The sequence below is a fragment of the Lissotriton vulgaris genome, chromosome 1_1 (genome assembly GCF_964263255.1).
Source record: "Lissotriton vulgaris chromosome 1_1, aLisVul1.2, whole genome shotgun sequence".
In the NCBI taxonomy this organism is placed as follows: Eukaryota; Metazoa; Chordata; class Amphibia; order Caudata; family Salamandridae; genus Lissotriton; species Lissotriton vulgaris.
In genome coordinates this window covers 1,953,086,657-1,953,102,618 of record NC_141685.1, presented here as the reverse complement: position 1 = coordinate 1,953,102,618, position 15,962 = coordinate 1,953,086,657, and positions in this window count along the sequence as shown.

The window sequence follows — 15,962 nt, the reverse complement described above, 5'->3', positions numbered from 1 at the left end:
AGTTGAGGTATGGACCATACTCGGTCCTCTTCAGAAGAATAAAGATTAAGATGTAATGTGGAACTTAAGACTGGCTTCTTTTTAGCTGCAGGTAGTATGTGTGGACTTCGGAATCTAGTGGCCTTGCAGCTGGTAGACCCCGGGTGAATGGCTGGGTGGTGACGCCTTGTTTATTGAACTAAGGGAGAGTCTTCTCTACATGAGGTCAAATTAATTGCTGATAACATTTACTGCCCTCAGTAACATTCTATCAATTGACGTTGAAGTTGTGGGAGGGGTTGGTAAGTTCAAAGAACCTTCTGCCTTTTTCTTCCCCATTATATTATAAAGGACAAGTAGAAAGGGCACCAAAAATGTAAGGTGGCTTGAGGTGGTACAAACCGTCATCTGACTCATCCAACTAGTTTGAAACTTAGGGATATTGGCCCCTTTTTCTAACTTCAGGGCGGCCTCTTTTTCTATCTTCAGGTCGGCAATAATCACTTTAAAAAGAGCATCTCAGCACATTCCATCCATGCACGACCGTCTATCCAGCCGTCTATAAACGGCCTGTGTTTTCTGTGTTTCGCACCTCAATAACTCTGGGGTGTGACTATTAGTGCCACGAGTACATAAGGCAATCCACATAATAGTGAATCCACATAATAGTGACAGAAGGGGGCATCATGTTTCCAGATATTATCGAGCTTATGGAACCGGCACACCAGCCGCCGTTGATCAGACCAAGACCAGTGTGCCTTTAGACCCCAATAGGTTTCATCATACAATCATTAAGAACAACGAGTGTAATATGGACCTCGTTGTACTGGGATTTGGATGTGTGTTTTTTCATTTTTTCCTTTATTTAGTAAGACACCCTCTAGTTCAGATATGTGTACAGAGTGCACAGATGTATGGAGCCTTCCTGCTAATTATCTTGTACACCCATAAGCACTAGCACTGGCACAGTCAGTCGTTGCCCACCTTTCCCTTGGTATTGACTGGGTTACACAGGTAATACGGAGAACAGGGAGTGAGCAACTTTGAATGCCTTCATGGTCCTGCCCGATTTGCCATTTTGGGTAGTTCTACACTCTAGCCTTTTTCTACAGGCATAACCTTTCTGCCTGCAAATACGGAAGTTCCACCGCATTTAAGCAGCTTCAACACCCCGACTCCCTGTTCAGCTGAGCCAAGGTGAGGCAGTACCTCTAGCGAATGAGCGACCTTGACGACATGAGTACGACATAGCAGTTAGATCTCCCCTGAGACAACGAGCAGTTCTTTAGCATTTCTTTAACAAGTTGGCATGGTTTTTACCCGTTTTTTTAATTCTTTAACCATTTCTCAACAGTGTGTGACTACAGGTGCTCCTCCTCTCCTGTGAACAAGCTCATGGGGCATTAGTTGGATATTAGTAATGTACATGCAATTCTGTTACTTGTCACTCATAGAGGCAACATGATACACTACGCCATACACATATGGCCATGGCGTTATTTTGTGAAATCTGATCTGAAGAGTTTTTTTATCTAAAATAAAGTGTGTGTTTTATGTTTTGTGTTGTGATGTCAAGTATTGTCTTTGTTTGTTACTCATGGGCAGCAAAGCACCCGCATACCGTAAAAATTGTGGTGCCTTTATTGAAAAATATATCACTTCTCTAGAAAAAATATATCACTTCTCTTACAGATTGCCAGTATAGGGATGTTGTGTTCCAGAGACTGTTCCCATGTATTGAAATTTAACCATGTTTTTATTCTTCCAGACCTGTTTAAGTAACCATACCTAACAGGGTATCTAGTGCATGTTATTTTATATGCATCATATTCCACTCAATTGATTGACAGATCACATTGTTGTTTAGCTATAAGAGTGGCATAAGGATCCTAAAAGGTCCTGATGAGAAGCCAGGGAGATGGCTTCGAAACATGTCGACCAAGGAGGTGTTAGCCCGTTGTGGCATAGAACCTCAGTTTCCCCACTTTTAACAATACCAGCTAGAACGAACATTTAAATGTTTTTTTCCACTTAACCAGGTTTTTTATATCTACTTCACTATTCGCACGTTTGACCCTTCCACCTCACTTCTGCATCACACATAGTGTTTACTACCAAGTGCAACCGCGTCTTTGTTGGTTGTAGCACGCTCTGTCCTGCAGCGAGGCGGGAAGAACCTGATGATGAAGCATGCCACCAAGGGTCCATTTGGTGGGTGAGGGTTATTTTAACAAAGCTGTGTGCTTCCCCAGAAAATAGGAGGGACACACAACTCACAAGAAGCACATAATACACTCTAGAAGGATACCTTAATTTTACTCCATTAAGGGTGAATTCCTTTTGTTTAGTTTACAAACCAGGTTTCAACAGATATGATATGATAAAAATTATTTATAGAGCGCACGTTTACCAGCGGTTTCTTGGGGCTTGTGGAGTTCTGGACTTTTTGGTTCCGTCCAGAGGTGTCAGGGAACAACACCCAAAGACCCCGGAGTTCCACCTGCCTTGGTGCACAAATGAACAGAAACACGGGCTTCTCGATGGTGGCGTCAAAGACCAAAGGTTTATTACTGCAGGGACACAGAAGTCACAGATACTACACACGGGCAGTAACTAGGAGCCTGTTCAAATTGTACAAAGCGGGTTGCTCCTTATATACTAGTTTTTGGCCTTCAGGCGAATTCTTCACATGTTGGTACATTCCCAAAACCTTTGTGTCATAGACAATAAATATTTGGCGTGCACAGGAACCGTTGATAAAATCTGATACAAAACATCTACGAAGAGGGGTTCCCACTAGTTCGTCACAATTCCTTGTCAATATTGTATTCAGGACCCGGACCGCCTCATCGTAAAGTTTGTTACCTCCCCCTAATAAAGATTCAGAAAGAAAGAAACAGAGCCAGGTGTGGAAGATAGAAAAGTGGGATAAGGGATGTTTGTGGGTTGTAAATGGGCAAGGCTACCGGCTTCGGCCGCCTAATCATGATCAGGACAATGGACACGAAGACCAGTTTGGCAGGACTGGCCTCGGGCAGAGGAGGCAGCCTTTGTCGAGTCATGCAGCTACAGCGTGATCTGGTTTAAGGTGCACGTGTCATGAAAGAGGTGAATCTCCGGCTAAGACTATGTGTCCTTAATCGAAATGAAATGATCAGAGGTTATTGCGTATGTGAGGGCAAGAAACACAAAATGGCGGCCATGATCTAAGATGGATGCCGTGGGTAGATCAGAAATGTGTTTATAAAAGGAGTGCTCTTGCTCGTAGCGTAGCGAAAACACCAGGATATACTAAATGGATCATTTGCGGTTCGCTGATACCAATAATATGTATTTCCGACAAACTTGAAAACACGGGTTCAAATCGTCACGGAACCTCAGACCCTCCTTTTGCCCTTACATAGGCAATTACTCAGTCTATGTCAGAATCTAATTCTATGCTCATCAGGTCAGTGACATGCTGTTGTATCATCATCCTTTCTCGTGTCTTTTCTCCAAACGCAGGTGGTTTCCTAAAACAAGTTGCAGCACAAAGACTACACAGAGCAGGACCACACTGGATAATCAGACAACATGAGAATAGGAATACTAGGATGACACCAATGACCATCAGAACCTTCCATCCCCACGCTGATATCAGAGTCCAAAACCACTCCATGAAGGACCAGTTTCCCTTGTCTACATGTATGGAGTCGGAAATCTTGTGTAGCTTAGAGATCGCCTCATAGACTGTTGGAGCATTATTAGGAATAAAGACACAGCAGCTCGATTGGATCATTCTGCATACCCCACCTCGATCTGCAAGTATAACGTCTAGAACCATACGGTTCTGCAACGTCATAAGCCTATCCGCCTGAAGTTCAGCTGTCAAGTTGCTAAGGGCACCAGCAGTTTCGGTAATAGTAGATTCAACTACCCGTGTTAGCTGACGTATGTTTCTACTATTGGCCATAGGTCCCCAGAACGGAAGGAAGCCTTTGAAGAAGTCTCCAGCTTCCTGACCAGCGGTATCCTCCTTGCTGAAGACACCTCTCGCTACTCTGGTTCTGTGGTAATCAGATGAAGCAGTGTATGTCGGAGGCAACAATCGAGCAATATAACATGATCCTGAAAAGTCGGCAGGCAACCATGTATAAGCTCTGTCTTGACAAATGAAGTAGGTACCCCTAGCAGTAAGAAAGGCAGGGGAAGAGTTAGCCGGAAACACATAAGTCTCTACGCACTCACTCCTCCCTAGCTGAGCTTTCGGATTTCTCCCATTACCTTGCAAACAGACCTGACCTCGGTGAGGTACGACCCAGATTGGAGTTGAGCTTTTACGCTTGCTTTCTCCTAAACTAAGGCGATACTCTGAAGTATTCCAACTTAAATATACTCGCAATTCGTCTCTAGGGTATGATGGAGTATTATTGACGTCCTTGACCATGTCAATAATTCCCTGGACTAAGGCTTTGTTGGCAGAGTTATATTTAGTGGAACGTGGTGGACGTGGAGGGTAGGTTTCAAGGGCATAAGCAAAGATGGTTTGGAGGGCCTGAAATGATCCATTGTAGCTGAAAGGCAAAACCAGATAGGGAATACCTTTATCCATAGTGTGGGGTATCAAGCCACACACCCAGCAGTTTGTAGTGTTAACTACCAGTTGGTGTTGGTGCAAGAGCTGTACAAAAGTGTTGTTGGTGAACTCTGAGCGTCGGGCTTGCTCATGTTCAGGAAACGAATGGAAAGAGTGTATAGAAGAAACAGTAGAAATGGCAGGATCAAGGGGAGGTACTGTAGTAACTGGCACAAAAATCAAATTTATACTAAAGACGATTCCACCCACCAATGTTGCTAAAATAATCAAGAATGTAATGGCACATTGCATCAAAAAGCATTTGCTATGAAGAATTCTATTAAGTCTGTTTCTGCGAACATAAATCACATTTTCTCGTTGCAGCGCAGGAAGCTCCATCTTCTACAATCCGCTCGCGACCACTGATGATGTGTACGTAGATGAAAATGCCTCTATCAGCCCTGGGAGTTCCCAGAACCAACAGAAAGATCGACCTTGTGTCAGACCCCTGCAGATTCAAACTAGGTACACAGCCACGACCCTACGGCTACCCAGACGGCAAGGCAATTTTAAAAACAATAAACAATAGCAAACTTCCTGGCTGAAAGGCAAAAGTTCAATATATCAAAATCACAATATGCAGTTGCCTGCTTTATTTGTCCATTTTACGGCTTCTTAGGTTATATCTCTGCTTCGCTGGTACTGTCTGATCGGAAAATAGTGTATCACTAGCAGCTGTTTCAGTGTTTAAGTTCGCAGGTAGCAAAGTTTCTTCTGATGCTGGAGACAAATGTTTAGTGTTCAAAGGAGTCTTTTCAGGAGGAGAGTCAGGTTTTGAAGCGTCAGTAATCAATTCGGCATCGCTGAAAGAGATGAACTTCGGTGTGCTTTCAGATTCAGAGGCACCAATTCCCTTCTTCACCCAGTCGTCGTAAGGGAGCGGCAAAGGGACACGCTTAACATGTGATGCGTGTACCCAGTGCTTGCGGCCAGCTACACGAACTGCTGTCCTCGTTGCCAGTAAGATTTGAAAAGGCCCCACAAATCTCGGCTGAAGGTTCTTCGTCCTCGCGAAGTTCTTGATGACAACGAAGTCTCCCGGTTTCAGCTGATGTCCTGGACTCTCCGGAGGTTTTGGCAAAGCATCGAAAACCTGTTGATGAATAAGACTCAATTTAGCAGTCAAGTCGTAAAGGTAGTCTATCAACATAGGGTATTCTATGGAGCAAAATTCTTTAGGCCTTGGCACACCCCAGATATTTGCCGGGCGACCAAAGACTATTTCGTACGGACTAAGCCCTATTCTAGAATGTACCGTTGCTCTCGTTGATAACAAGGCCAAAGGAAGTGCGTCTGGCCAGGCTAAACCTGTGGATGCTTGTATTTTAGCTATTTTCAGCTTGAGGGTGCCATTGTAACCCTCGACTAAACCAGCAGACTGGGGATGGTTTGCACTGTGAAATTTCTGTTTCAGTCCTAGGCCGGCACACACACTCTGCATAACTTTCCCTATAAACTCACTTCCGTTATCTGACCATACAATCCGTGGCATTCCAAATCTAGGGAAATATTCTTTGAGAAGAATTTTGGCAGTCGATAGGGCAGTGTTGTCCTTTAGTGGATATGCTTCGATCCACCTGGAAAAAGCACAAACTACCACCAGGACATACTTCAAATTATTGCAGCGCTCCATGTGAATGAAGTCTAACTGAATCACTTCAAAGGGGCAGGAAGGAGGAGCGAAATGACCAGCTGGAGTTGGAGTTCCCTTGCCAGGATTATGCATCAAGCACACCATACAATTTTTCACCACTCTCTCTGCACACTTACTGATTCCCTCATTCCTCCAGACCGGAGCTAACATCTTACATATCCCTTTAGAACTTATATGTGCTACTCCATGCGCCATCGTCACTACTGCAAGCACATACGCATCGGGCAACATCCAACGCTGCTGTTCTGTCAAATCAATCCAACATCCATTCGAGTCCAACTTGCCCGTACTTTCTCTCCATACACGTTTCTCTTCCTCAGTTGCTTCTTTCTGAATCTCTTTCACACTTTCCATAGTATCCTCACACATTCCAGACTCAGCAATCCATCTTGCAGACGTAGCAACATACATTCTGCTCATCGTGTCTCTAGCTGTCTGTTTAGCAATTTCATCAGCAAAAGCATTCCCACGACCAACATCATCCGTGATTGCTTTATGAGCACTGCACTTCACAATCGCAACTTCAGTCGGCAAGGTTAGAGATTCCAACAAGTCATTAACTAGCTGACCATGTTGGATCTTAGTCCCATGGGACGTAATGAAACCTCTTTCTCTCCACAACCGGCCAAAACTATGGGCCACGCCAAATGCGTACTGACTATCTGTAAACACATTCACTCTCTTTCCCTCAGCTAAAACACACGCTCTCGTTAGGGCTATTAATTCCGCAGCTTGGGCAGAATTCTGACTCACTCTTGCAGTCTCCACAATCGTCTTCAAAGTCATTACTGCATAAGCAGCAGTCACATCACCATTCTCCAATTTAAAACATGACCCGTCCACATACAGCGTACCATCCGGATCGGATAACGGAGTATCTCTCAAGTCAATGCGTCCTTTTGTCTCTTCCTCCGTTTTGAAACAGCAATCATGTGGCTCAGAATCACTCGACTCTCGATCAGTCGGCAACAGTGTTGCTGGATTCAATACATTACATCTTTTGATCTGAATATGACTCGCTAGTAATGTCAGCTCGTAACCAGATAATCTCGCACTAGTAAGGTGTTGTGTCTTCGTTCGGTTCATGAGTGTATCCACTGCATGAGGAACCATAACCACTAGCATGTTGTTCATCACCAAACCAGCAGATTGTCGAATGGAAGCCGCAGCTGCCGCTGTAGCTCTCAAACAACTAGGCAACGCTCTGGCTACCGGATCTAATGTTGATGAAAAATACGCACAAGGGCGTTGTTTATCACCAAACTTCTGTGTCAGAACACTCAACGCGCAACCTTCTCTCTCGTGAACGTAGAGCGTGAATGGCTTACTGTAATCAGGTGTACCCAATACAGGAGCTGAACACAAAGCTTTTCGTAATTCAGAAAAACTCTCTTGACATTCATCAGACCATGGCACTGGACTCGGAACATTTTTCCCAGTCAAAGCTACCAATGGTTTCGCTAAAAGAGAAAAATTTGGGATCCACTGCCTACAGTAAGAGGTAATACCTAGAAAGGCACGTACCTCTCTCTGTGTGCGTGGAACACTCATCTGTGTAATTGCTTTTATTCTTTCTGGGGTCAACTTCCTTCCCTCCTTTGACAAGAGATGACCTAGGTAGGTCACTTCTTGGCAGCAATATTGCATTTTGGAAGGAGATACCTTGTGATTCAAATTAGACAAATGATGCAATAGGGAAATTGTAGCTGCTTTGCAAGTTTCCTTGTCATCGGCAGCCACTAAAAGATCGTCTACGTACTGTACTAGGGCAGAACCTGGAGGAAGGACAAAAGAATCTAACTTGCTTTTTAATGCTTGGCTATAAATGGATGGACTCTCACAATAGCCTTGTGGAGCGCGTTTAAATCTGAAACTGCGACCTCCTAGACAGAAGCCGAAAATATCCCTGCTTTCTTCTGCTATCGGAATGCTGAAAAAGGCATTCTTTAAGTCAATAACTGAGAACCATGTGGCTGTAGCGGGAATCAATGTTAACAAGGCAGTAATGTCTGGCACTACAGGAAACTGCGGGACCACAATCTTATTAACTTCTCTAAGGTCTATGACAAACCTATAAACTGGAGGTTTTGTAGGATCAGTTCTTTTCAGAATCGGCAATACAGGACTGTTACAGACATTTCCTCTAGTTTCCTCAACCACACCTTTCTTAATCAAATCTTGCACAATCAATAAAAGTGCACGCTCTCCTTCACTAGATATTTTATATTGAGGAATTCTTGGAAATTTTACATTCGCTTTCAAAGTCACTACATACGGTGGTATTTCTAGGAGACCTACATCATTAGGACCAGTCGCCCAAAGAGAATCAGGGAGTGAGCGTAGCTCTGGTGGGAGTGCATCCATTGACAAGTACATCGGAGAAGTGATATTTTTACCCAATGTAAGCTGTACTCCTCCCGGAGAACAGTACAATGTCGCATATAGTCGTTTTAACAAATCTAAACCAAGCAGATTTTCATTACAACCTGTCGTCAAAATCAGGGGTGCTTTCAATTGGCACGGTCCAACAGAAATAGACAAAGGACCAGATATCGGGTTGTAAACAGGGGCGCCTGAAAAACTTACAGAAACATTTGTTGAGCCGGACAAAGGTGCGCCAGGGAGTTTCGCATGAATGATAGAACTTTTTGCGGCACCAGTATCCAACAGAAACGGTTCGACTACACCTGATGTTGCTACTGCGACATAAGGCCCACTCTGATCCACTGGAACTGATACTACTCCCTCTCTCTGTCCATGGCTGTCCTAGTACCCATTTTGTTGAAATCCCTCATCCACTTCACAATAGTCTTCAACAAGATATTGTTGAGATCTATTCTGCTGAGTAGATTGTCCATTTCGTTGATCAAAGTGATTGGAGGGACGATCATTCGTTTGTGGAGGCATAGCACCTCGTCCTCGACCTCTAGAATTCTGCACAAAACCACCACGACCTCTTTGAGCTGCTGCTGCATTATTTTGCGCCAAGATCGGACATTCATTTTTATAGTGACCCTCTTTCTTACAGTATGCACACTGGTTCCACTGGTATTGAGGTCTTGATGAGCTATAATCTGTCCTTTGGTACGAATTCTGCTGCGTATTAGATTGATTCGTGCGAGGCGGATACGCCTGTTGCAAAAGAACTTTAGTTTTTAAATCTTTAGTTTTCCTCTCTGATTTTTCCTTTTCCTCTTTATCCCTATTTTCGTAGTACTGTGCAGTTGCAAGTATTTGCGCTGTTGTGGACACAGCCCATGCACTCTCTGAATCTTTCAGTTTATTACATAATTCAGGTAACAAATTATGCACAAATTTATCGACAAACAGTCTTTGCCCTCCTTCTGTACTCATGTCCTGACCACTATGATCTACAAAAGTCTCTTCAAACCTCGTGAAGAAGTCGGAGACACTTTCGTCTTTCTTCTGCCTGCATGCTGACAGCTTGTCCCAATTTACACGCAATGCTGGCATCAGAGTCTTCATTAGATCAATTATTCTACCTGGAAGATTAGCAATTAAGGGTTCAGGTTTTGCACCACCTATTTGCTGACCATCTGCTGCAGTGATAGCTGCCCAATCACCACCTAAAGCAGCCTGATGATCCTCTCTACGAATTTTAGCCCACACTGGTTGTGGAACTACATTACCAAACAACATATCGATGTCGGCTAGGTTCATTATACAAGCCTCAACTGTCTGTGTTAACTCCTTGTAATATCCAGCAGGATTCTTACGTGGATCTGGCAAGGCCTGTTTCACCGCTAACACTTCAGCTCGCTTCCATGGAATGTGTATCCACACTCGTTGGAACTGCGCTGGAGCAGCTGCAATACCAGCATTATCATCACGTTGTATTGCTTCGCGCCAGATTGGAGGAACCTCCCTCATAGGATATTGGCGACTTAGCTTCATTTTACCTTTTTCTAAGTCTCTCGGTGAACGAAGAGATGGATCATTCCTAAAACTTAAAATAAGTTCCATCGCTTCTTTTATATTATCACCCACTATCATTCCAGCAGCAAATTCTTTCTGTATTTTAATTAAATCTTCCAAATCTGATTCAACATCATCTTCTTCTATTTCTTCACGTAACAACGAGCACATCTCATCAAAGACATACCGTTGTGTTGGTTCCCCCCACTGCATAAATGTGTCTAACACATCTCTCGTACTATATCTTCTACTCTTCGAAATCCATCTGAGAGCCGTGGAATCTAAAATTCCCCGTTCCTCAGTACTTGGAAGCTGACTACGTCTCTGAACTGAATCAGGAGTAGGAGTCTTAATTAAAGTTTTATATAAAGGAGACAGTATATTAGTAACAGAATCAGTGATTCTTCGACGAACAGAAAGTGGAGTTAGTACACTCGCAGACGTAGAGAACGCAGTAGAGGTAGGAATAGATAACGGAACAGTAGGAGTATCGAGAAAAATAGTTTGTGAAACAGAAGGTACAGATGTAGGTATAGAGGCTGGCAGTGTAGGAAGAGGAGGAGCTGTAGGAACATTCACATTCATCACAGGAGGTACGGGAGCTTGATTCTGAGGGACAGGAGCAGGAACACCAGGTTGACCAGCAACCGGCAATTGAACATTCGGGACAAGTGGAGCCGTAGCACCTTGTGCGTACGGTGGAGGTGACCGTAACAGGTAAGATAACAGAGGATCGTTTTTGGAATCCTCCAGTATCTTAGCCATTTTCGATGGCAAGGCAGGATAGCACTTGTCAATCGCTAAGTTATGCTCTCTAATGGCTACATCTATGGCCTTCTCACACTCGTTAGCCTGCAACTGTTTAGCCGCTTGCTCTAAAGTCAACTCTTCTTGTTCTTTCTGCTCTTTCTTCAACCTTTTCATTTCTCTCTGTTTGGATTCTTTTCGCCAGTAACGGAAGGAATCAAACATTGCCGGCCGGGCTTTCTTCCTAAACAATTTCGCTTCTAAGTTGTCGAGAATCTCGGGTTCAAAACTACCATGCAGTGGCCAACTAAGGACACCATCCTTCTTACAGTAACGGACCCATACCTCATTATAAGATATAGGACCCACGCCATGCTTACAATATAAATCATATAGGGGAGTCCCAATCGGAGGAACCAGACATGAGTCCTCCAATCGTGAATCACTGTTGCAACTAAAACAAGACAACATTTTCCGACTTACCATTTTAGTCCGGAACACAAAACAAACAAAACACGGAACAAATATGTGCACTCGAACTAAGAACTTAGGCCTACCAAAGCAAACTGATGTATCGATACCCAAACTAAACCAAGTAGATTATCGTAACTAGAACAACCAGTGATAATCTTACAAAACCAAACCAAACCAAGAACCGATCAAGGATTTTAACAATCCTCACAAAGTAACCAGCTAGCTATCACTAAATACTTAACTGAGTCACTGAAGACGTCACCAAGGAGAAACCCGTCACGTTTCGCCGTACTAAGGACTGCACCTCGGGTCCAAGACAGGGCGACGGTCAAGGCAACGGCCCACTGCAGTCTTCCTGAACGGGAAACCCTCGTGGAAGAGAACTTCGGGCCACTTTTGCGATATGCCGGGATCGATGAAGTGGGGCGCCTCCCTCAGGAATCTTCACACGAAGCTTCTCGAACTTTCAGGCTTTTGGACCGGTACCGAATGACGTCGCCCCACGTTGGGCGCCAATTGGAGTTCTGGACTTTTTGGTTCCGTCCAGAGGTGTCAGGGAACAACACCCAAAGACCCCGGAGTTCCACCTGCCTTGGTGCACAAATGAACAGAAACACGGGCTTCTCGATGGTGGCGTCAAAGACCAAAGGTTTATTACTGCAGGGACACAGAAGTCACAGATACTACACACGGGCAGTAACTAGGAGCCTGTTCAAATTGTACAAAGCGGGTTGCTCCTTATATACTAGTTTTTGGCCTTCAGGCGAATTCTTCACATGTTGGTACATTCCCAAAACCTTTGTGTCATAGACAATAAATATTTGGCGTGCACAGGAACCGTTGATAAAATCTGATACAAAACATCTACGAAGAGGGGTTCCCACTAGTTCGTCACAATTCCTTGTCAATATTGTATTCAGGACCCGGACCGCCTCATCGTAAAGTTTGTTACCTCCCCCTAATAAAGATTCAGAAAGAAAGAAACAGAGCCAGGTGTGGAAGATAGAAAAGTGGGATAAGGGATGTTTGTGGGTTGTAAATGGGCAAGGCTACCGGCTTCGGCCGCCTAATCATGATCAGGACAATGGACACGAAGACCAGTTTGGCAGGACTGGCCTCGGGCAGAGGAGGCAGCCTTTGTCGAGTCATGCAGCTACAGCGTGATCTGGTTTAAGGTGCACGTGTCATGAAAGAGGTGAATCTCCGGCTAAGACTATGTGTCCTTAATCGAAATGAAATGATCAGAGGTTATTGCGTATGTGAGGGCAAGAAACACAAAATGGCGGCCATGATCTAAGATGGATGCCGTGGGTAGATCAGAAATGTGTTTATAAAAGGAGTGCTCTTGCTCGTAGCGTAGCGAAAACACCAGGATATACTAAATGGATCATTTGCGGTTCGCTGATACCAATAATATGTATTTCCGACAAACTTGAAAACACGGGTTCAAATCGTCACGGAACCTCACTTGAGTGGAGGGGCTTAAGACTGAGGCGGTGTGTAGGAATAAGTTGTATGCCTGGGAAAAAAGCCAAGTTTTAAGCAATTTCCTGAATTGTGTATAGGAGGGTATTTGGCACAGTTTCAGAGGGAGAGGATTCCAAAGAAGTGGTGCTTGGGTCGAGAATCTGAGACCACTGTATTTATTTCGTTTGAATATGCAAGGGGACAAGAGGTTCAGACTGGAGGAGCGTAGGTCGCGGAGAGGGACATAACAATAGATTCGGGAAGCAATAAAGGACGGTCCATCGGATGACAGGGCCCTGTGGATTAGGCAGCCGAGTTTGAAGAGGCTGCGCTGGATCACTAGGAGCCAGTGAAGACTCTTGAATAGGGGTTTACTGTGGCTAAACTTGGTCTGGCCATGGAATAGCCTTGCTGCTTGATTCTGGACCAGCTGAAGTCGGTGGGATTGGTATGCAGGAATTCCGGCATACAGTGAGCTGGCGTAGTCGATGCGGGACATGAATAAAGTCAGGGTGACTTGGATGAGTGCTTCATGTGATAGAAATCTACGTATTTTCCTAATTCTGCGTAGATGGAAGAAGCAGACAGAAACCACTGAGTTGATTTGGGCCTTCATGGAGAGGTCGCTACTGATGGTGACCGCTCAGCTCTTGACAGAGATGACTGGGGATGGCGGGCAGCCCTGGAAGAGGGGCAACAAATTGGAGTTCCAAGGGTTGCCTGGTGGCCCTGTAAGGACCAGCTCTGTCTTATCAGGATTAAGCTTTAGCTGGTTTGCGTTCATCCAGCTACTGACGAAGGTCATGGTGGATTAAAAGTTCTCTATAGAGGAAGGAGAGGGATCGATGTTGAAGATGAGCCGGAGGTCATCAGCATAATTAAATATGACTACTGCTCTCTTCTGGAGTTCAGAGATCAAGGGGAGGATGTACAAATTAAACAAAAGTGGAGAGAGGGAGAAGCCCTGAGGGACTCCACAGGTAAGTCTTTTTTCCTCCGAGGGGAAGATGGAAAGGCGAACCGCTTGATAGCAGTCTTTGAGAAATGAGGTGAGCCATCTCAGCGGTGGGCCCCGGATGCCGGCGCTCTCGACCCGATTGAGTAACAAGTTGTAGTCGACAATGTCGAAAGCTGCTGACAGATCCAGGAGCACCAGTACCTGCGTGATGTTCTGATCGGCCCCCTTTCTAAGTTCATCATGGACGGCCAGGGCAATAGACTCGATGGAGTGTTGGGGCCTAAATCCAGCTTGATGGGGGTCTAGGAAGTGGGAGTTTTCAACAAAAGTGCTTAGGCAATTTGCTACGAAGGCCTCCAGAATTTTGGCCATGAAGGGAAGCAACGATATAGGGCAGAAGTTGCTAAGTACCTGGGGGTCAGCACCTGCTTTTTTGAGGATAGATGAGCCTACCACAGTTTGAAAGAATTGGGGACAATGCCCGTAGTGAGGGAGTTATTAAGGAGAGAAAGGGTGGGATCGGAGATATTGAGAAAGATCACCCGGGCAATGTGAGGGGGCAGCTGTCCTGAGGGGAGCCGGGGCGAACTTTTTTGAGGAGGGAGAAGAAAACCTCCTGAGTGATCAAAGGGAAGTGAGCTAAGAGAGAGGGGTTGCGGGGGGCGTGACTGGGGGCGGGGGGTGAGGCGACCTTGGGGATACTTGTTTTGATGTTGGTAATTTTATCGATAAAGTAAGTGTTAAGGGAGTCGCAGAGGGATTGTAATGGCAGGGGTTTGACAGTGACACGGTCGGGTTTCACAAGTTCGTCCACAACGGAGAAGATGTCTTTGGCTTTACTAGTCGAGTCCAAGATCTTTGAGGGGAAGTATTCAGTTTGGCTGTAAGAATGGCTGTTTCTAGTTCTTTAAGGCTCAGATCAAGATGGATTTTTTAAGGGGACAGTAGTCAAGTCTCCACTTGCGCTCAGATTGGCATAGGGGAAGTTTTCTGTCCTTAAGGTCCTTGGCGAACCAATGCTGGGCATCGTGGGGCCTCTTGCTTTTGAGTTTTTTCAGGGGAGCGAAGTTATCTCTAAGGGTGAGCGGGAAATCCGTTACGCCCGCGGATTTTGCGGATTTTTGGGAAATCCGCAATCCGCGAATTTTGCGGATTTCCCGCAAAATCCGCAAAAAAAAATCTGCGGACGTAACGGGTTCAAAAGTTGAACCCCCACTCATGGAACTATTTTACAATGGCGCCAGCAAGCTGCCAGCGCCGTTGTAAAATAGTTACAAAGTTAGCTTGCACAGGAACCACTAGATAAAACGAAGCAGGTGCTGCTTTATTTTATCTAAGTGCTTCCTGTGCAAGCTAACTTTGTAACTATTTTACAACGGCGCTGGCAGCTTGCTGGCGCCATTGTAAAATAGTTACAGCTCACAGCTCACTCAAGGGACCCCTGCGCCCTTCGGGGCGATTGCAAAGTAACACACACATGGTCGCTCGAACTAGTTGATGCTCAAATTCACTGACTCATTCATTAGCCCAAAAACAATCGTGAGCGTCGTCGAGGCTGGATAGGTGTGCCTTCTTCCCAAATCTACCGTGGAAAATCAGCTGTGATGCTGGATAGGCTTTGCATCCTTGACTTTCACGAGCGCAATACCCGTGCTGTTCCTGTGACCAGGAGCTTCTTTCTCTTCATCTGCTGAACTGATCTTTCTCTGACCTTTTATACACACAAGAGGCACATACCCTACTGGGCACATTGTGTTCGCACGGGTTTCTGCAAGGTCGCAAGCGTTTTGTACAATTTCGCAATTTGCGAAATAGTACAAAACCCTCGCGAACTTGCAGAAACCCGTGCGAACATTAAAAAAAAAAAATCCACGAGGATTCACGGATTTTGCAGATTTTCGCAATCCGCAAATCCGCAAATCCGCAAATTCGCGGATTGCCAATCCACAAAATCCGCCCATGCCTAGTTATCTCTTGCCAGGGCCATCCAGGAGTTAAGGTCTTCAGCCTGAGTGTGTGGTGAGACCAGAGGTCCGGGGGGCTGAGAGGTACTAGGCATGGAGGTAGATAGAAAGGAGCAAAGAGTAGGAATATTTATCCGACTCCAGTTCCTAGTCATGAGAGGATCGGGG